This window comes from Pan troglodytes, chromosome 12, assembly GCF_028858775.2.
Source record: "Pan troglodytes isolate AG18354 chromosome 12, NHGRI_mPanTro3-v2.0_pri, whole genome shotgun sequence".
NCBI classification, from domain to species: Eukaryota; Metazoa; Chordata; class Mammalia; order Primates; family Hominidae; genus Pan; species Pan troglodytes.
Genome location: NC_072410.2, coordinates 44171383 through 44195450, shown reverse-complemented (window position 1 = coordinate 44195450; position 24068 = coordinate 44171383). Strand labels below are relative to the sequence as shown.

General features: G+C 33.2%; 1 long non-coding RNA gene across 1 annotated transcript; it reads left to right on the top strand.

Moving 5' to 3' along the window:
- The first annotated feature begins 2768 nt into the window (after positions 1 to 2768).
- LOC107971696 (uncharacterized) lies at positions 2769 to 23386 on the top strand. The gene is made up of 4 exons (XR_001714589.3): positions 2769 to 2835; positions 10035 to 10115; positions 19139 to 19228; positions 23172 to 23386. It is a non-coding gene; the product is annotated as an uncharacterized LOC107971696 (long non-coding RNA).
- The last annotated feature ends 682 nt before the right edge of the window (positions 23387 to 24068 follow it).

Sequence of the window (24068 nt, the reverse complement as noted above, 5' to 3'; positions counted from 1 at the left end):
GAGAAATATTCAAGGAAATAGATAGCATAAAAAAAAAAAACAATGAAAACTTCAGGAAACATGGGATACACTTATAGAAGTGCAAAATGTTCTGTTAGGTCTTAGCAATAGAATTGAACAAGTAGAAGAGAGAAATTCAGAGCTCGAAGACAATGTCTTCAAATTAGCCCAATCCAACATCAACAAAGAAAAAAGAATAAGAAAATATGAACAAAGCTTTCAAAGAGCCTGGGATTATGTTAAACAACCAAAACTAGGGACCTAAAGTGTTCCTGAGGAAGAAGAGAAATCTAAAATTTTGGAAAACATATTTGGGGAATAATCAAGGAAAACTTCCCCAGCCTTGCTAGAGACCTAGACATCCAAATACAAGAAGCACGAGGAACACCTTGGAAATTCATCTCAAATATATGTGCCATTTTACTTATTTTTCTTGCCTTATTATGCCAGCTAGGATTTCCAGTATAATGCTTAATATCAATGATGAGAGTAGACATTCATGGTTTTTTTTTTTTTTCTGATCTTAAGAGAAAACTTTCAGTACTTCATTATTAAATATGAGGTTAGGTAGGTTAAGTAAATTTTGTAAACATTCTATTATGTTCCAAGTTTACTGGCAGCTTTTAGCATGAACAGATGTTAAATTTTCTCAAATGCTATTTCTCTATCAACTAATATAATCACATTTTTATTTGTTTTATACTGATGATATAATGTATTACATTGATAGATTTTTTGAATACTGAACCAGTTATTATTGCTACAATAAAACCTACTTGGTTATGGTATAATATTCTTTTTATATATTGTTGTATTCAGTTTGCTAATATTTTTTGAGGATTTTCAGATCTATGTTCATGATGAAAATTTGTCTGTTTGTATCTTCATTTTCTTGTACTATCTTCCATCTGGTTTTGATATCACAGCTATTCTTGACTCATAAAAGAAATTGGAAAGGGTCTTCTTCCTGTTCATTTTTTAACTTTTTTGGAATTGACTTTTTTCTTTAAATGCTTGATGTTACTTCCCAGTGACATGACTTGTGCATAAAATGTCCTTTCCCATACCATTTTAACCATTATTTTAAGTTTCTTAATAAGTTAACTTACTTTTGAGTAAATTTTGATAGCTTTCTGGTATGATTTGAATGTTTTGTCCCTCTGTAACTCATGTTGAAACTTAATCTCTAATGTAACAGTATTAAGAGATGGGGCATTTAAGAAGTTGTGTCATGAGGATTCTACCCTCATAAATGGATTCATGTATTCATGGATTAATAGATTAATGGATAAGTGGATTAATGAGTTACCATGGGAGCAGGTCCTTTATAACAACCAGTTTGGCTCTCAGTGCACCTCTCTCACCCTGTGATGCCCTGTGTCAGGTAATGATGCAGCACCAGGCCCTCACCAGAAGCTGACCAGATGTGGCTGCCCAATCTTGGACTTCTCAGCCTCCAGAACTCTAAGAAACATTTTCTTTATAAATTAATTAGTCTTAGGAATTCAGTGATAGCAACAGAAGGGACGAAGACACTTTTCCCTTTCATGAAGTTGGTCCATGTCATCTGAGTTGTAAATATTTTTGTTCATAGAGTTTTCTTCCAGTATCTTCTTATTAATTTTTTAACCTTTGCATGGTCTGTAGTAGTATTCACTGTTTTATTTCTAATATTGACAAAAATGTATGTCTTCTGTCATTTTATTCTTTATCAGACTAGTTAGAAGTTTATCAATTTTGTCATTTTTCCCATTAACCATCTTTTTGTAGTTTTGTTCATTTTGTGTGTGTGTTCTGCTATTAATTTCATTGCTCTCTGCTCCTATTTTTATTTCTTTTCTTCTGATTTCTTTAGAATTACTGTTTTTAATTTTTCAAGTTTCCTTAGAAAAGGTTTGATTTTAGATTTGAGACTTTCTTGTTTTCTAATATTAGCATTTATTCCAATAAACTTCCTTCTAAGCACTGCTTTTGATAATGTTGTATTTTAAATTTTATTCAGTTCAAAATATTGTCTAATATCTATTGAGATTTCCTATTTAAGCTTTTAAATAACTTTGAAATATATTTTTAGATTTCCAAATATTTGCAGATTTTCCAGATTTAATTTGCAGATTAAATCTGCAGATCCAGATTTGCAGATTTAATTTCATTATGATCAAGGAACATACTTGTGTGCTTTCAATTGTTTTACATAAGGTTTCATTATCTTTTACAAGATGATGATTAATACTAATGAATGATTTCATGCCAACTTGAAAATGATGTCTATTCTACTGTCATTTGGTAGTGTCCTATAAATGCCAATTATATCCATTCGGTTTATGATACTGCTTAGCTATTCCATCTTCTTGAGGATTTTAAAATTTATTATTGTGTTGATAATTTAGAGAAGCATTTCAAACCTCCAACTACAGTTGTGGATTATACATTTCTACTCTGAGATTTCAAATACATGTGAAATATATATTTATATTTTCATGTATGTCAAATATATTTTTAAATATTTTCAAATTTTCTGGATTTCTTATTTTGTTTATTAATGTTTTCCTATTTTAACTTCTGTACCTTTAAATTTTAGTGTCTAATGAATAAGTCCACACCTACTATTATTCTTTCCTTTGTTTTATTCATTGAAACTTTAATTTTTTCTAGATTGACATTGATATCCCTTTGTGATAGCACCCCCCCAAAAAATTGTATTGTATTTGATTGCTGTTGTATTCATTGCATAATTTTAATGCTAACAAATTGGATAAATTTTTCAGAAAGTGGGCAGATTGACATTTCTGGCAGAACCCTAGGAGCAGAAAAAAAATCTGAAAAACAAATAAGGTAACACCACCTATATTTTTATATGTTGTTTTTAGTGTCATGTGTGACTTAGTCTCATTTCCGGACAGGGAATTTATGAACTCTGTGTATGGGGGTAGACAGAGTAAGGCCGATAGTAAAGATTTTCTAGCATTCCAAAAATAATCCTGCATTTATCCTGATAAAAAATCCAGAAAAAGACCCTACCAGAAAAGAAAACTCCAGGCCAATATCCCTGATGAATACAGGTTCCAAATTTCTCAACAAAATACTAATAAACTGAATGTTACAGCATGTTAAAAGAATCATACGCCATGATGAAATGGGATTAATTTCTAAGATATACAAGGATGGTTCAACATAAAGATCAATCAATATAATACATCACATTTAACAGAACAAAGGAACAAAGAGAAAATTACATAATCACCTCAATAGATGCACAAAAAGCATTTCACAAAATTCAACCCTGTTCCTGATGATAAAAAGAAAGAAACACTCAACAAACTAGGAATAAAAGGAAATGCAAATTGAAACCACAGTGATATAATCACCTCAAACCTGTTAGGATGGCTACTATGAAAAAATAAAGGATAAATATTGTCAAGGATGTGAGGAAATTAAACCCCCTGTGTAGTTAGTGATAATGTAAAATTGAGCAGCTACTATGGAAAACAGTATGGAGGTTTCTCAAAAAATTAAAAATATAATTACCATGTGATCCAGCAATTCCACTTCTGGGTATTTATCCAAAATAATTGAAATCAGGCTCTCAAAGAGATATTTGCACTCCTACATTCATAGCAGCATTACTCAGAAATGCCAAGTGGTAGAAACACCTAAATGTCCTTTGAGAGATGAATGAATAAAGAAAATGTTATTTATATAGACAATGAGATATTATTCAAATGTAAAACGAAGGAAATCATGTCATATGACACAACTGTATTACCCTTGAGGACATAACGTTAAGTGAAGTAAGCTAGTTAATAAAGGACAAATACTTCATGATCCCATTTATATGAGGTTTCTAAAGTAGTCAGACTCTTGAAACAGAAAGTACAATGGTAGTTGTCAGGATGGCAAAGTTTAGAGATGTCTTTTATAGAGTTGTGATTATAGTGTTACTGGCAGGTCTTTGTTCTTGCCCCGCTCTCAAGATAGGGGCAAGCCTTTTTTTCTCTCACCTTGGGTTCTTGGCCTCACGGATTCCAAGGAATGGATCCTTGCGCTGTGTGGTGAGTGTTACAGCTCTATTAGAAGCAGTGGGTGACCAAAGAGAACCGTGGAACCCAGCGACTAGTGTTCAGCTCGATTAGGACAAACCCGGGCACTTAGCTGCGCTGGAACAATGGCGAGCCTCTAGCCCAATCGGGAGCAGCAAGGGGCGCCTTGCTGGATCAGAAGTGCAGCGGACACCCTGCCAGATCCAGAGGGGTGGAAGTCAACGGGGGATCTGTGATGGCGGCGTTCAGCAGTGGTTGACAGCAAGTGAAAGCTCAGCTCAAGCCGGAACAAACACAGACCGGAAGAGTGTGCAGTTGCAAGATTTAATAGGGTAAAAACAAAGCTCCCAAAATATGGGAGGGGACCCAAAGGGGTTGCCACCACCAGCTCAAATGCCGGAGGTTTATATCCCAATCATTGCCTCCCCCTGTGCTCTCAGGTGATAGATGATTTGATTATTTCCTTACCTCCTGCTTTTAGCCTAATTGGTATTTTAGTGAGCTCTCCTTCCTACCTGATTGGTCGGGTGTGAGCTGAGTTACAAGCCCTGTGTTTAAAGGTGAGTGTGGTCACCTTCCCCAGCTAGACTTAGGAAGTTTTAGTTGGCCTAGGAAATCCAGCTAGTCCTGTCTCTCAATAGTATAGAATACTCTACTGTACACTTAAAATTTTGTTAAGATGGGAGATCTCATGTTACATTTTTGTAACTACAATAATAATATTTTTAACCACGATAATAACAAGCATAATTATGAAAGAAAAAAATAGCAAAAATATGGAGTGTGACAGGCAGAATACTAAAAGTACACTTCCCATCCAGTTCAATATCCCATGCCCTAATATCTAGAACCTATGACTATGATGATATATTGCTCTCATGATTATCGTATATGGAACAGTTGACTTTAAAATAGCCAGATTGTCTGGGTGGATTAATTTAATCACATGAGCCCTAAGAGCAGAATGCCTTCTCTAGCTGGGAGCAGAAAATTAATCAGAGATTTAAAGCATGAGGGAGATTCTACCCACCGTTGGTGGTTTTGAAGCTGGTGGGAGACACATGCTAAGAAATGCAGGTAGACTGCAGAAGCTATGGACAGCCCCCAGATGAAAGCAAGCAAGGAAATGGAGAGTTCAGTCCTACAGAGGCAAGAAACTGAATTCAGCACACAATCCAATGAGTTTGAAGGCAGATTACTCAACAAAATCTCCAGATAATAGCCCAGTCCCATCAATACCTCAATTTTGTCTTTGTAGGACACCAGTCAAGCCTACCTAGTTTTCAGACCTGCAGAAACTATGTGTTATTTTAAGCCCTTGATTGTAGCAACTTGTCACTCAGCAGTAGACAATTAATACATAGAGTGCTAGCTGTAGGGAGACTCAGGATTCCACTAAAATCTAACTTCATGTGAGAAATCTTCACGTGAGATTTATGTCTGATGTTTTCACTGCTGTATCTCAAGCACCTGTAACAATAACAAGCATTTAGTAGATACTCAATTAATTTTTATTTGATGAATAAATAAACCAAGAAAGAATTATTATTTGATCAATGTGTATGTTGAAGGAAGAGAGTTAGTAGAGACAAGAGGGGACCATAAGAAAAAAAGTGATAATTAATGTCCAAAAACCTAGACACAGGACAGGATGACATCCAAAGAAAAAGATAATAAATGTATAATTGACATGCTGTATGATTGTGATTGGGGAAAGCAGAGAAGAATGTGTGTTGTTTCAGATTGTGGTTTGCACATTCAGAATAAGGAATTAAAGAGATCTTAGTGGTGACACTATATTCTATATGAAATTGTATGGTATACAATTATCTGATAATTAAAGTTGGAGAAAGCAATTTGCTGGGCTTCTTAAGAGTCATAAAAAAATTTTTGAATAAAGTATCGTATACCATGGTTTCATATTTTAAGTTATTACAATTCTTGGTAAAGAAATTGTCCACAGAAAAGCTAAGGAAAGGGGTGATTAATATGTCTTCAGAACTGAGACATTAAAGGAAATGTGCAATTAAGTTCTTAGGTACTAGACTGAATTGCCCAGAATGGTAGCAGCAATTAGTGTGGAATGAAGACAGAATGAGGAACTTCATAAATGCGAGCTCATATACTTTATGAACAAAAGACCAGAAATTGTTAGATAATGGATGGACTAAAAGAGGATGCAGAAAATTGTGTTTGGATGCCTTTGGCTCCTAAAGGAGAAGAGTTTAGCCCTTTTCATTTATGTGAAAAGGAAACGACTGGAAGTCTTAGTGAGGTACAAAGAGGTTATGAATACTACCTATAGAGACAAGATGCTATGGAAAATCAAAGACTTTCTTTCCTTGAAAGGGCAAAGGCAGAAAGAACTTATGAAGGAAAGCTGAAAGGGAGATAATAGCATCAGAGAGATGAGAAAGGACTGTAGTTCTTAACTTAGTGTGCCGCGTTTTTATCTATTATACCCTTAAAGATGAAATGTTAACAAAAAGAATTACATGTTGAATGGCCATTTGCCACCCATCTGTCTTAATAAAATGAAATCAAAGAAAATAATTTTTTTTGCCTCTTAAAGCAACTATGTTAATGTTAATCAAGCACAATGAAATCATCGATATTTTGAACTATATGAAATTTTTAGATATCATTTCATATGGAAACATTAAAAATCCCAAGCTGTTGAAATTATGTCAGTTTTAAATGCCAAAATATAAGTTGTTAATAGAATTTTAACAGACTGCCCTATGAGCTTTCAAACTTGGAATAAGAAGTCTGGAATCTTATTTGATATAAAGCTAAATTGAATAACATATAAAATTCTGTATTATTTCAGATTCTAAGAAATGAGGATGAAGTATAATATTAATCTTAAACATACTCTAAAATAAGTTCATTTTCTTTAACTATAGGAGAAAGTGTTAAAGATTCAAATTGAGTTTAAGAACCATAACTAGTTTTGAAAAGTTCTCTCTTTAACTTTATAAATGCATATTCTCTCACCTCCAGATTGTACTTTATAAAAATCATTAAATTGGAATCTTTCATTTTAGGAAAAAATGGCAGACTTGAATAGAAATGAAACTTGGAACTCTTACAGAACTTCTATTTTACAAAAATATAAAGATTTTAGCCAAGAATTTTTATTATCCTATTATCAAAGCTGACTGCCAATTTTCCCATCATACATCTTGAAAAACTTTATGTGCTTGCTCTTTCCTTGATAACATGAACATTGTTATAGAGTGCAGTATGTAGAAGTAAACTGTTGTTGTAATTTTTGAAAACATTATTTCTAGTGCCCTCTAAAAAAAGAAATAGGCATTGGTAGACTTACTTATAAGTTACATCACAAGATAAAACACCAAACATACCTGATCAATAATAAAATTAATGTAATAAAAATTTATCTTGAAAATAGCCTTCTGAGTGTTTAATACCACAAATATTTTCAGAAACACAACCAAAACATTTCAAATAGCAAAGAGTTGTTAAGAAGCTCGTATATCAGAATCAAAATAAAAGACAGAGCTAATGGTGCACAGATTGGTACAATGTCATTTGGTTTTAAATTATATCCAGTTGGTAATCTCTAAAGCAGCATTTGCAGATATTCTACTAAAAATGTAAGTGTAGGCCGGGCGCGGTGGCTCATGCCTGTAATCCCAGCACTTTGGGAGGCCAAGGAGAACGGATCATGAGGTCAGGAGATCGAGACCATCCTGGCATGGTGAAACCCTGTCTTTACTTAAAAAAATACAAAAAATTAGCCGGGCATCGTGCCGGGCGCCTGTAGTCCCAGCTACTCAGGAGGCTGAGGCATGAGAATGGCGTGAACCCAGGAGGCGGAGCTTGCAGTGAGCCAAGATGGAGCCACTGCACTCCACCCTGGGCGACAGAGCAAGCCTCCGTCTCAAAAAAAAAAAAAAAAAAAAAAAAAAAAGTAAGTGCATACAATACAGTTATTCATTAATATAATTTTATTGAAAACTTACAGTATGTCAGACACTGTGTTAGATGCTGGACAATCAATGTTGTGCACAACAGGTCAAGCCTCTCCTTAAGAAGTTAACGCATTCCTGGGATTCCAGGCAAAAAGAGAAGTATAATACAATATGAAACATGGTGTAAATAAAGTGAGTAGTATTGCACTAAAGTAGCGTACCAGATTTAGAGGTAAAGAATGTATCTTTGAGAAACAGTTAAGTAGATATCTCTGAGACATGAAGAAGGAATAGAGAAGTCAGGAGTGAAGATAGTGGAAAAAAATGCATTCAAGTAAAAAAGAACAGTTTGCATTTAGTACATACTTAAGAAAGAGGGAAGAGAGGATGGAAAGATATAACAAGAAAGGGAGGGAGAAAGGGGTGTAAGAAGGACAAGGGAAAGAAAAATGGTATTTTCTAAAAATAAGAATTAGTAGGGATAGCTACAGCTTAGAATTTGAGTGAGAAACAGTAGTAAGAAATGAAACTGGAAATATCTGCATGAGCGGAATGACTTTGGAAGCCACGTGAAGAAGTTTGGATGTTTTCCTAAATACAATGGAGAGGTATTGTAGTTTTAAGCAGATGACATGATACTATTTCTAGAAAGAAAATTGGTTACTAATGAAAAATAGACCAGCAGGGAGAAACACTGGTTAAGGAAATTGTGTAAGAGGTCTTTTTTAGGGAAGAATTAGTGCAACTCTTACAGAACTTCTATTTGACAAAATATAAAGATTTTAACTGAAGTCTTTATATTACTAAGGCAGGAGCTAAGTGGATAGAGCAAAGTTTTCAGATTTAGAAATACTTGAAAGGGAGAATGGAAAGAACTTGGCAAGTGATTAGATGTGGGTGGTGAGGAAGCAGGAGTCAAAAGATCATTTTGAACTAGCTCCAGATATTTTTTTTTTTTTTTTGAGATGGAGTCTTGCTCTGTCGCCCAGGCTGGAGTGCAGTGGCATGATCTCGGCTCACTGCAACCTCCGCCTACCGGCTTCAAGCAATTCTCCTGCAGTTCTCCTGTCTCTGCCTCCCGAGTAGCTGGAATTACAGGCACGCACCACCGTGCCCAGCTAATTTTTGTATTTTTAGTAGAGACGGGGTTTCACGATATTGGCCAGGCTGGTCTTGAACTCCTGACCTCAAGTGATCCAGCTGTCTCGGCCTCCCAAGGTGCTGGGATTACAGGCGTGAGCCACCGCACCCGGCTGACTAGCTGCAGATTTCTAAGTCAATACTTGAAGTGAGGATGGTGTTCTTCATTAAGTTATCAAATACTGGAGAAAAAATCAATTTAGTAAAGGTGAGAAGACTTGAGTCATGTGAATGAAGTCCCTCTGGCACATCGATATGTGCCAGATATAGGTTGATATAGATCTATAAATAGTCTTAATTATAGATCTATATATAGATCTATAAATAGTCTTAGTTATAGATCTATATATAGATCTATAAATAGTCTTAATTATAGATCTATATATAGATCTATAGTCTTAATTATAGATCTATATATAGATCTCTAGTCTTAATTATAGATCTATATATAGATCTATAAATAGTCTTAATTATAGATCTATATATAGATCTATAAATAGTCATATATACTATATATAGATCTATAAATAGTCTTATTTATAGATAGGTAGGTAGATAGAAATATCTATAAATAGGACTATTTATAGATCTATATATGTATATCCTAATAGTTGTATTTATAGATAGGACTATTTATAGATCTATGCACACCAATAGAGACTTGCACTGATGATATGATACAGGCAGGACAAGTTCATAGGACTGTGACCTATGCAGTTGCACAAGTTTCCTTGCTCAGAAGGTTCCTATATTGATTTAGCAGTGTACTGTCATCATCTTGAAATTCTAAATAATTTTATTCTGAACTTATGTTTTATAAGTGAAGTCCAGTAAGACAGTAGAACATACATGTGAACAGAAGAGATATGTGCAAAATGCATGCCTGCTGCATCTCCTTACCCCTCTTCTCATACAGCACCTGTGATGCCCTGTGACTACAGAGTTCCAGTAGAACTATAATCTGTGGAAGTTCAGGAAGACTTAAAGCAGGTACAAAGTAAGTCCTTTATATTTATAATGAGTAATCAGAGATGCTGACAGCACTGAGATGTCATGCTTTTATGTTTGAATCAGAACTGTCTTCTAACACAGAAATAAGGTAATGACATTCTTTAAAACAATGAATGACCAATACTCTATTATATCCTTTCCTTCTCATGTTAATGCTCTGCATTAACTAACCACTTATGCTGAAAATGTTAACATGAATGAAAGGGAAATTTAGTCCAACCAGAGCTTCCTTTTTATTTCAGTCCTTCCTTACTCATCAGCAAGCCTAAGTAGAAAGTGTTGTGTGTATCAAGGGCTGAGAAGTGGAGAGGAGGTGATCAATGGGAGGGAAGGAGAGAAACAGGAGATGGCTAATAATGGTAATAGAGTTTGCCTTTTGGGTGATGAAAATGTTCTAAATTCGATTGTGATGATGGTTGCACAACTCTGTGAACAAACTGCAAACCATTGGATTGTACACTTTACATTGGTAAATTGTATGATATGTGAATTATATCTCAGTAAAACAGTTTTTTAAAAAGAAATGAAATAAAAACAGTCAAGTTAGTTTTGTTCAATATTTCTACAGTTCTGATAAGGACAAAATGCATATGCAGGTGCAGGCTATGAAACACAAATTGTGTAATGGCCATTCTGCTTATGCATTCAATGCTCTTGTATTTGCATTTAAAATTGTCATTGCACAATATAAAAATGAATGGCCCATTAAAATAGTGCACTACTTCAATACATTGATAAATGATGAATATACATTCCAGTTAGAGTTAAGCTGTAATTATGTAGCCAGAATATTGCAAGTATCTTGAATACTATACTGAAAATATATACATACAAAAATTTATATGTGTTAGTAAAAAACTGACTTTTAAAATTTTGATAATAAAAGATTCATGTTTTTCTACAAAATGAAAGAAACATTTGCAAAAAGACAAAATCACTTTTCCTTCAGTCCATATCTTTCCTCCATTTCTCTTACAGGAAAAACAAACAAAACAAAACAAATCTTAAGTTCCTTGATTATTTTCTAAAGTTACCTTTCAAAGGAATGGGAAATTGCACTTAAATTTTATTTTCTTGTAATTTATTTCAAGTACCTTAGGAAAACATTGTTAAGTATATAGAAAGCATCTAGTTGACATCAAATAAGATTTGAAAGAATTATATCAACGTAATATACTCTTTTGATAAAATGAAGAAATATATACTATTCATCTCTCTAGTTTTTTATCATTAACAAGGTGAATAAAATGAATTCTCACAGGTCAACCAATTTCCATGTTGATGACTGAAACAGGTCTGACTTCCAGAGTAGGTTACTCCAACTCAATTTACTAATCCTATCGTAATGAAACCCAGGCTCAACTGCTTGCTGCTCAAAAGCCAGACATGAGAGAGAGGAGTTGGTGGGAGGAAAAGCAGGTTTATTCAGAGAGCAAGAAAACTGAAAGATGATGAACTAGCATTCTAAGGTACCCACAAAAACTAAAAAGAAAATAAAAAGAATGAAGCACTATCTTACATTTTAAATTTCACCACAGGGTTTTTAAAGAGAAAGTTGGTATGGGAGTCATGCAGGAATGGTACGAGGTGCAGGGTATGTGTGTCTTTGTTCCAATTGCTATCTTGGGCAATCACCCATCTAGAGGTCTGGTTGATGATATCTTGACATCCACCCAATGGTTGTAGACTAACTGTTGCCAACTCCCTGTAAGTGGGAGGATTCAACAGGGGCTCCATGTCTGGTTTGTTTCAAGGTTAGCCTCTGGGATTTCTCAAACAAGAACATAATTAGATAAGCACGTATTGCCAGAGGAGATTATCTGAGAGGAAGGGAAGAAAATGGTGAGAGAGGAGGGAAAAAAGAAAATGGGTGATTTGGTAAGTTAGAAATGCAGAGAAATTGTGTAGATAAGCAGCAAGAATACTCCAGGAAAACAAATCATATTTGAGAAAAGATGATATAGCTGCCTAAATACAGAGTCTAAATTTGTATACACAATAGGTATACAGTTTATGTAACTATTATCTATTGAAGCTAAACTCTGTTAAGTGCATAAGTAATACTAATATGGCCAGGCCAAGACTAAGACCTTGTTCTTCATTTCAAACTTCCTATGTATGTTGCTAATGTTTGGACACCAATTTTTAGTTTCCTTTACATTGTTTCACAAGAACTGAGCATATACATCTAAACTTAATATAAATTACAGGTGCTAATAACAATGAGGAATTATGAATAGAAGTTTGCCTATGATACTCTCCTCACAATACGACTTAGATTCAAACCTGCCTTTGAGTATGGGTCTAATAATAGTTACTTTAGCATAAATTTAAAGTCACTAACATACCTCCTGGGACTGTCTCCCCTATGCCTAATCATGTAACAAAAGGTTTTGACTTATTTTAAATGGAATATAGTCAAATTAGTCAACACCATCTTTTGTAGCAGTAGAGAGAAAAACGAGCTTTTTTTTTATTTTACAAGCTATAGACCTATACCATTACAATCAAATGTACTTTATTCTTTGTCTGAGTTTAAAGTCAGTGCTGCTTGTCTAATTTTAAAGACCAAGTCATACTTATTCTCACTCAATAATACATTCAGTTTCAAATGACTTGGAGAGCTTCACTATCTGAAATTAACATGCTTTAATCACTTGAGTAAGATATAAAGCCCATGAGGCCAATCTATAACAACTAATACTTCAATATTTTTCACTAGCTCTATCTCCACTTCAACAAATCAGTATTTTATAAACTGGAAAATAGGTAGGTGGACCCCAGCCTTCACAGACTTAGTAATCTATTAAATTACTTTAATATTTTATACTCCACTTTTCTTTAAAATTTTATAAATAGTTACTAAAAATTTCCAATAAAAAATGTCTTTGATTCTAGAAAAAACAATAATGCATTACTTAAACGCATCATCCAAACAATGGCAAATGCATGACTTATTCATATATCAATGGACTCCCTAAGTAATGATGGTCAGTTATAATACATTAGGTGCCTTCAGAATTTAACACTTAATGTATTCAACAAATAGATTATGAGGTTGAATATTTCACTAAAGAAATAGAATTAGTATTGGGAAAAATGGATTTTTTTTCTATGACATTCTAGAAAGAGAAATACAATCCTGAATTTGAGAACTCAGTATGTGTTTACTAGTCAAGTGGACATTAATGAGAAAAGTTTTAGTGACATGAAAGATAAGGCTATACAATATATCCAAACTGAAGCAAGAGAAAAAATATTGATTAAAAACAAAGCAAAGTAAAAGAGCAGAGGTATGTATTTTTATATATATACACATATATACATATATGCATATACACATGCATACACACACATATGCACACATACATAAACACACAACACATAAACATATATCCACCATGATTAAGTGGGCTTCATACTAGGAATGCAGAGATGGTTTAACATATGCAAGTCAATACATGTGATAAACCATATAAACAGAATTTAAAACAAAAATCACATGATCATCACAATAGATGCAGAAAAAACATTTGACAAAATCCAGCATCCTTTAATAATTAAAATCCTCAGCAAAATCGGCATACAAGGAACATACCTTAATGTAATACAAGCCATCTATGACAAACCCACAGCCAACATAATACTGAACAGGGAAAAGTTGAAACCTTTCCCTCTAAAAACTGCAACAAGACAAGGATTCCCACTCTCACCACTTCTGTTCAACACAGTACTGGAAGTCCTAGCCAAAGCAATCAGACAAGAGAAAAAAATAAAGGGCATCCAAATCAGTAAAGAGGAAGTCAAACTGTCACTGCTGATGATATGATCGTATAACTAGAAAACCCTAAAGACTCCTCCAAAATGCTCCTATAACTGATAAATGAATTCAGAAAGTTTCAGGATACAAAATTAATGCACACAAATCAGTAGCTCTGCTATATACTAACAACAACCAAGCTGATAATCAAATCAAGAACTCAGCTCCTTTTACAACAGCTGCAAAAAAAAAAAAAAATTAAAATACTTAGAAATATACCTAACCAAGGAGGTAAAAGAGCTCTACAAGGAAAACCACAAAACACTACTGGAAGAAATCATAGATGACACAAACAAATGGAAACACATCACATGCTCATGGATGGGTAGAATCAATATTGTGAAAATGACCATATTGTTAAAAGTGATCTACAAATTCAATGCAATTCCCATAGAAATACCACCATCATTCTTCACAGATCTAGAAAAAAACCACCCTAAAACCTGTAGAGAAACAAAAGAGAGCTAGCATAACCTAAATGTTAGTTTTTGAAAAGACTATTAGGTTAAACCCTAGAAAAGTTAATTAAGTACAAAGAAGGTACAACTTACCAATATTAAGAATGATACAGGCAAAATCACTACTGATCTTCAGGATATTATAATTAAAGTTACCCCAATTAACACAAAACAAGTGGAAAATCTTAATAGTTTTATATTTAATTAAAATAACTGAATCTATAACTAAAAACCTTCCCATAAATAAATCTCCAAATTAAATAACCTTGACTGGCAAATTTTCTCAAACATTTAAGAAAGAAATAATATCAACTTTATACACATGTTCCAAAGAATGGAAAAAGAAGAAACATTTATCAACTAATTCTATGAAGTAAGCAAAACCATGATAATTGAAAGCTTGCAGAGACATTAAAAGGAAAAAAGAAGTGCAGACAATACCTCTTATCAGCATAGTTGCAAAATATAAGTGCAAAATTGGCAAATAAAAAATATATATGACAAAGCAATGTATCCATCATGACAAAACTGGGTTTAATCTTGGACTACAAAGGTTATTTAACATTTAAAAAACAGCCAATGTAATTTTCCAAATTTACAAAAAAAGAAAAACTTTATATACTTCAATGGATTCAGACTAAGCTCTTATAAAATTTAACACCTATTTATATAAAAATCAAACTCTCTCAGCCAGCTAAAAAACAGGAACATTATTATGCTGAAGAAGTTATGCAACAATAACCAAATGGTTGCAGCAAATATCATTTACAGAAAAAGTGAAAACTTCCCTCTGAAATTTGGAATGAGGTAAAGAAATCCTGTATCACTATTTCTAGTTATATTTTACTGAAATTACTACCAAAGCAATAATGAAAGAAAAAAATAAAACATACAAGAAAATATACAGGGACAATATACAACTTCTCTGTATAAAATAATTTTTATATAGGGAAAATAAAATTGAAGAAACTGCAGAAGGATCTACAAGGAAACTATAAAAATTGAGTTAGGAAGGTTGCAAGATTTAAGGCCAATATACAATAAAAGGACAAATTATTTCTGTATAACACCAACAAGCTGTTAGAATATGAAATTATAAATATGATACCATTTGCAACAGCAAAAAAAATCATCAATATGAAAGACATAAAATACCTCAGCACTGGAAGATTTGTCACTACTGAGAAAATGTGAAGATATCTTCAGTAAATGGAAGTTTGTAACATGATTATGTATTGAAGAATTCAATATTGTAAAGAAGATACATAAATTCCTCAAAATCCCAATCAATATCCCTGCAAGTTTTATTAGTAATTGGGAAGTTGCTTCTCAAGTAGACGTGGGAATGCATCACATCTAAAATACCCAAGACATATCTGGAAAAGAACAATATTGGAGAACTTACAATACAAAATATCATGAATTTGTATAAAGCCACAGTAATGAAGACAGTAGGCAGTATTTAAGACAGTAGGGTATAGGTTAAGGATAAACACATTTATAAAGGGAACAGAGTAGAGTTCATAAATAGGCCTACACATACATTCAAAGTTATTTTATGACAAAGGTGCCACTGCAATACAATAGGGAAATAATAAGCTTCCTAATCAATAGTGTTGGGTAAATTGGATTTACATACAAAAAGTTATTTTCACCCATATCTCATCCCATGCACAAAAATTAATTATACATTTAAACATAGGTCTGAGTATAGATAATTAGACAGTAAAGTTCATTGAAGATGACAGAGGATAATTCATTCATGAGCTCGGGAAAGGCAGATTTTTTTAAAATAGAGTCTCAAAAAGCGCTAACCATAAGTGATTAATAAATGCACAAAAATGACAGAAATAGAGAATCTCCTTAAAATACCACAGTAATAATTTTTGCAAGCAAGGTTTGATAGTAGATACTACAGTGAAAGCACAGCATATTTGCATCATCCTCAAGTAAAATAGAAACCTTATGGTGGAGAGACCTGGCAGTTATCCCTTAAACCAGTGATTCAGATTAACATCAGTAATAAGGCATATTAATGTTTTTAACCCCTAATATGACTCACCAAAAAGAAAATATCACTTCTGTGGTATTCTCAAGAAAAATGTGTAACACAATTTTATCATTAGAAAACATCAAACTGGTAGCAAACCCAAATTAAGGGGCATTAAACAAAGTAATTTACCAATTTTTCAAAAGTGTCTAAATCATAAAAGGGAAAACTGAGAAGCTGTCACAGGTAGAAGGAGACTAAGGAGGCATAGAAGTAAATGCAATGTGAAATACCGAATTGAATCCTGAAACAGAAGAATGATATTAATGGAAAAAACTGTAAAATTCAAAGAAAGTCTAGTTTACTTATTAGTTTCATAATGTTAATTTCTTAGATTTGATGTATTTTTATGGTTATATGTTAACATTACAGAAAGATATTATAAGTTAATGGGAAATGGGAAATTTTCTGAAGTATTTTTAGACAAATCTGTATTATGTGATCACTAAAAATCATATTGGCAAAAATATATAATATATTAGATATAAACTTTTAACCTTTAGGGAAATGATCATAATATATATCCAATTATATACACCAAATGGGAGAAAAATGACTAAAAAGACAGATATCAAACTCAAATATTTTCTCTATGAGTATGTATTTCTTTCCAATTAGAGGAATATTTTAACACAGTATAAACCAACTGTGTTTAACTCCATTTTTTATTTGATCAGCTTAACTGAAGATACTGTGGCATTAAAATAAAATAAAATTTAAAGTGCCTATTTCCAAATTGGTTTATGTAACATGGTACCTTTTGTTGCTGCTGTTTTGTTCTTTTTTTGTTGTTGTTTTTGTTTTCTCGTGTGTGTGCGTGCGCGCGTGCGTTTTTGGTAAGAACTGAATATATTCCTTTTCCTTGTATTGATCTGCATTTGTAAGAAAAGCAGTGAAAGAATAAGTATACTGAGGCCCTGCTAGTTAAGGTTTTCAGTGCTCTGCTTCATTGAATGGAAGTCTTCACTATTTTTATTCACATATATATTAATTCAGTCATTTTTTTCTTTACTGTGGGTTTATTAGGAAACTTCTCTATAATTGGGCTTATACGATATACACAGATTTCCATTTTCCAGAAAGTAAGTCAGACGGATGGTGACTGGTAATTGACATCCCTGTGTGACTTCATACCTATCAAATTAAACCAAATTTGGCAGTTGATGGGATGTGGCTACTAAAGACCTCAATGTTTGCATTTACATAGTTTTGTCACTGATAGCTTTAATGGTCCTTGATAGCCCAAAAGTATGGTTAGCATTACATTTTTGTTTCTTTTCCAATTTCAAATCAAAGCAATGTTTTCTCTGTAGGGTATAAACTTTAGTTACTTTACCTTTAATGATAACATATTTTATTTATTTGCCCACAGAAAAATCTCAAATTTCCAATTTATTTTTATCTTTATCTAGGCACTCTAATTCCAACACTAAGCCTTTGGGTGGCTTTTCCCAATGCAATGCTTATCAATTGTCATTGAATTATAAAATATGCTGCTATGTGCTATGAAATGTTCTCCTGAAAGAACAATTGTGATGCATTAGCTAACAAAAATCTTTGTTACCTCACAAAGGAGAATTTGACAGTTCTTCACTGGTACTTCATGCCTAAGAAAAATATGCAAATAAGAAAGCAAACTTTTGGAGGAGGGATGCACATGCACATTAGTTGACAATACTTTTTAAAAATATTTCTAATCTATCAAGAGTAAAAAGTTAGAATATATTTTTCAATTTAAATCTCTAGAGGTTTTCAATTAATATTACAAGGATTGAATTTAATTCATTACACATCTACTATAGAAGAAATATGACTTGTATTCTTAAAGAGTTTTAGAAATAAGGACTGAAAATTTATAAATGGACTCATTTTTAAACCTCACCAGAATGCTTCATTCCTTCAGATTTCTAAATCACCAAAATAATATATTTAACTTTACATTACTGGGAAATAGTATGCGTATTTTATTTAAAAAGCAATGCTCACACGAATGGTGGCTTTATATTAATTCTCCCATAAAAAGTCTTCAGGATAAATTAAAGATAATTGAGAAATATTGGCAATGTGGAGTTAAAGAAACCTCGATTTTAAAAAAGTCTAAAGGAAACAAAGATGATGGCAACAAACAGAAGATAGACATTTGAATATTTACCACTTCAAGTGAAATGTAGCTACACTGACAACATTTAGACCCCTTTAATATTCTCTTTAACTGTAGTTGTCTTAAAAATTACCTCTACCTACACTGGGACCCATATCAGGTAATGAACTATCATAAGTGGGAGGCAAAGACTTAACAACTGGCTGTATTTGTGATAAAGCCTGAATGACAACACTCTTATTTGTCATTTTCTTGTATTACTTCATTCTCACTACTTCATTTTCATTACTCCCTCAATTAAAGATATTGGCTAAAGATATTATGAAAAGAACATGTTTTTGATTTGCTTTTCATTTGGGTCAGGGAAAAATTATATTACCTGTGAAAATTTGTGGAAAGAATGAAGACTTCTTAAATATCTTAATACTTTAGCATCAACTTAGGATATTCTAAAACACTGGCAGGGGGGAAAGGGAGATGATTTGAAGCATTACTTACATAACATTTCAAAAAGCTCAAACCATATAAATGCATTGCTCAAGAAACTGAGAATCTTAATACAACTTGTTTTTTCCTTCAGGTTATTTAAAATTGAATCACATGGTCTTCACAATGTATAAGAAAACAAAATTAATATAGTTATAACAGTCTGAATATTTTCTTCTTAGAGGTATGTTTTCCATCCTCTCTGCCAAAGGAAAAAAATAGCCAATTTAAAATAAAATAGAGCATTGGAAACACAGCAAAGGAATTCTCTGTCACACTTCCTGCTAGTTTCAAGCTATTTTCATTATACTTGGCTCATCTTGAGTATTTTCAGCCAAAATGTTATTCAGGCTCCCTGAAGTACATTTCCTGGGGGTGGGGAGCAGATTTTTATCATTGTATAATAGCATTTAATATATCAAAATGACATTTGAAAATGTCAAGAGGATGTAAGTTTGAGTATGTGTTTGTGTGTGTGTGTGTGTGTGTCTCTCTCTCTCTCTCACACACACACACACACACGTTCAGATGTCAAAGCCCCAAATCTTTGAATTCTTCAAAAGTTACTCAATATTTTTAAAAAAGTATTACTGCGAAGTTTCAGTAACTTAAATAAAGTTTAAACAGCTCATATTGCGCTAATAATTTAGAAACATGGTTCATTTGGTGATGGTAGAGGTGTTTTTTTGGTTTTTTTGAGTTTTTTAACCAGTGCTGTATTTAATCTCCTGTTTCAGGAAAGAGACAGAGAGAACACACACAACAGAATCTAGAAAATCTGACTTCTGGTCTCTACTTATATATTCTTTAAATGAATATATATTATAGTAAATGTATTCATTGTTTAAGCGTTCTATTGTGCAATTACTGTATTCCAGGTACTATGTATATCACAAAGGTAATACAATAGAATCTAACATAATTTACAGAAGAAACAACATTTTGATTATTCACTAAAGTGTTAGTAAAATAAATACTACTTTTAAACCTGTATCTTTTCTTATAAACTATTCTAGATAGATATAGCGATAAGCCCTTCCTTAAATAGCCTCCACTTAGCTTTTCCATATTATAAATAATGCAACAGCAATAGTTATTATAATTAGCTCAAAGATTATATATTTACTATAATAAAAACTATACATTATTAAATTATTATTATTTCAATTTTGCAGTCATTGGCCAAAACACCCTAGAGTCTCTTCCTGATCAAGAACAAAAACAAAACCAAGAAACCACCCCACCAAAATCCACATATGTCTTCCAGAGATTTTATTTTATTAACTGGCACAATTACCTACTGAATTGCCAAAGTAGAAACCTTGAAAGAAACTCCTCCTCCTTTTGTTTGTAGAATTTGAAATCTGCATTTTTTCCATGGAGTATAATTGTTTACATTTTTGCTTTCATTTACCTCAGGAGCCAGCAAAATTCACTGGTTAGGAGCGTGGGCTGTGGAGTCAAGCTACTTGGTTTGCTAGCACAGCTTCTCGACTTCTGTTGTGTGACTTCAGACATGTTATCATGGAACTGTTGACTTATTTAAAAGACTAAGTTAAAAAAATTATATCTACTTCATTAAGCATTAAGTGACAATACATCGTACATGGTGCTCAGTATCTATTAGTATCTATTCTCTTTGGCTTGTTTTCTTTGATAATTCTACCACTTTCATCCCATCTATTTTCTATTGTTTAGTAATTATTCAATTCTTAAACTTCTTTGTATGATCATGATTTTTTTTATTTTCCAGCAATAATATGGTTATTTCAATCATATTTGGACATACGCTATCAGTGTGCAATTTTGAACTAAATATTACTTCTAAACAGTCTTACAGCTTCTTGAATTTCCCCTTCTATCTGTTCATATCACTTTGTGTGTATCACTTGTTTTCCTAAATTTGCATTGTAAGATGGCAGGACCCATGCTTGTCTTCTTCCACGGCCCCAGTATCTAAGTAAGAATCTTGTATATAATAAGCATTCACTGAAATTAAATTAAATTAATTAACTAATATATTAAGAATAAAAGAGAGCAAGAATTAATATACATACCTCATCCTCAACCAGAAAAATGACCTCTGGGGAAATGACAGTCCATCACAACTTTCCTTTGATAATGAATGTTAGATGCCCTTAAAGGATAAAAGAAAGGAGCATTTAGAAACACCATCGTAGTTACTTTGTATTCATTTCTTTATTTATTCCAATCAACTGACTCATGAGATAGATTTCTTTATCTTCCTGTTTTCGGATTAGGCAAATTAGGCTCAAAGAGATTGTAAGACATCAGCGGTGACTGAGGAAACCTGTATATCAAGCAGTTCTTATGTAACCAATTCACTACCCATGATGGTGATTCCAGTCAAAGGGAGCTTCCTGGGTTTTCAAGGCATCTCCAAGGAGCATCATCATCGGATCTATCAGAGAAAGACTACCCTTAACCCTTTTCTTGTCTTAAATGTGTCACAATATGGCTTTAACTGTGGAAATAGATGAAGACCACCCAAATGAGAACAAGCAAAGGCAGTTTTTTTTTTTTTTTTTTTGGAGTTTACTATAGCAAGAGAAACAGTTATCATCACTTGCATTTTACAGAGACTTAGGCAGACTGAGGGTTGGGAAAGCTTTGTAATAGAAAAACCAGAAGGTTTTAGGTATGCCCTTTTCGGAGGCTGTTGGCATGGGAATGCTGGAGGTGGTCTAACTAGAAGTGGGAAAGCATATACGATTAAGAGTGCATTATTTTGTTTTCTCCATTTGGTCCTAAGTGGGAAGCAGCTGCAAAGAATGGGGAAGCCATCAGTTATTAATCAAGTTCTGGTCATTTTGATCCAATTGCTTAAAATGGAATCACATGGTCTTTACAATGTGTAAGAATACAAAATTAATATAGTTATAATAGTCTGAATATTTTCTTCTTAGGAGGTATGTTTTCCATCCTCTCTACCAAGGAAAAATAAATCACAAACTTTTAGAAATAGAGCATTAGAAATACAGAAAAAAATTTCTCGTTATACTTCCTGCTGGAAGCAAGCTATTTTAATTATACTTAGCTACAGGGGGTATTGTTTGACTTCCTAGAGTGGTTGCAACAGATAGTAGGTTGGCTTTCTTGGCTGATTGCTGCAGGTTGTGAGTCAGACTTCTAATTTATTTATACCCTGACCCTTGTTCATGTATATATCCAGTCTGTATACATATTAGTATAAAGCAAATAACAAATAACAAATAAGAGTTACCAGAACATAGCACTACACTTTTCAACTAACATGAATAATGGAGTGACATATACTAACCATACAAAGAGAAAATTTTAAATGGCATATTGTATTAGTCCCATGTTTAAAAAGAATGGCAAAGGTTTGACTCTGTATTATCAAGTAAATAAATGAGGGTACCAAACAGAAAAATGTGGCTTACCATGATGAAAATTATAGAAATTAGAAAGATGTACTAGTCTGATGAAAGCAAGTCCACTTACTCTATTAAAAATAAGCATAAACAAGACCATCACCTTGATGAGTTGAAACCCAGTTATTGGTGTTTTGGGTACTAGGGTCTGAAAAATCTATTATCATAACATGTAGTCAGAAACATTAGAAGGTGGCAATAACTTGGAGATAATAGTCAAAACAGAGGTGAGACAATTAAGGAGAAAGGTCAGTGGTTAGAGGTGAATAAAAGCAATCCAGGAGGTCGACGCAGTTAACAGGAAGCAACCTCCGATCAGTGATAGGAATAGTGGTTTGTAGGACATCCCAATAGATGAGGACCAGGCACTGCTGAAGTACACAGTCACATTTCATCTGGAAATGTAGAGTTCAGCCTTATGAGATGAAAAATCAGTAATAGTTCAAATCTGGCACACTGGAAGGGTGAGATAAGGTAATAAAATGTAGTTAAAAGTCTAAAATAATAACCGCAGGAGCAGCCACTCCTGACAATGATAATCCTTCCCCCATTTTTGACATATCAAAATGGTGGCAGTGTTCCTAACTGAAATCCTAGCACCTCTGGCTTGCCCACCAGCTAGTCATTTGCCTTTAAGTAAGTTGTTATTTTCTGTCTCTTGGTAAAATAAAAGTGACACTAAATCATCTCTATCCTTTCCTGATTCAACAGAGCAGCCAGAGTCACTCCTATCTCCATTGCTTACATGAATGAGAGATGTGAGTATTGCCCAGTGGAACAGATGAGAAGTAATCACAGATATTATTGCAAAAATCAGAAAGTCAAAGAACAACAGAACTCATTTGACTGTATGGGGCCTAAGAACTTACCAGTGAGAGAGAAATGCACAGCACAGTATCATATTTAAATACAATGAGCTAGCAAAAGAAGTGTGTGTTATTGGGTCTCATTATTCCTTTCCTCTTTTGTTCTAACTAGAAACCAGTACTTCCAAGCCATGGTGAAGATACACATGGTGAAGTTGCACATGACTGAGACTGGCTATGTGAACAGCAGACAAATTTTTTTTCAGGCAGTTCTTGTCAGGATGGAATTTTAAGGCAGCATTCCCATATATTCTGTAACTCTAAGTAAGAGATTTTTGCATAATGTGGAACTTGAAAACAAGACATCTTTTCTTTAAGTCTAAAAATGATATTTTCTATGAATCCTTGATTTCCAAAGGGACTGTTAGAGCAGGAGAGTCCTTTTTATGATATCTTCATTTTGCATGAAATCACACTGAATAAACATATATCAGTCAGAATAAGAACAGTAAAAAAGCAATTACTTCCACATCTTTCCTCTGAGGCTAACACAGAGAAGAGTAAATTGTCTAACAATGGACAAATCATAGCTGGTTTTTAACATTTTAGATTGCTTTGGGGAAGCGATACACTTTATATTCAAGTTTTCAGTGGCATAGTATTATTTATTAATGATGAATTTATTAATCAAATCTTCAGAACATTATTTAGCCATTGTTAATAGCTGTTTAGTGGTAAAACTATTGCATAGCACTTAAAATCCAAATTAATTTGGCCCAGGAACTGGACAACTGATTAATAA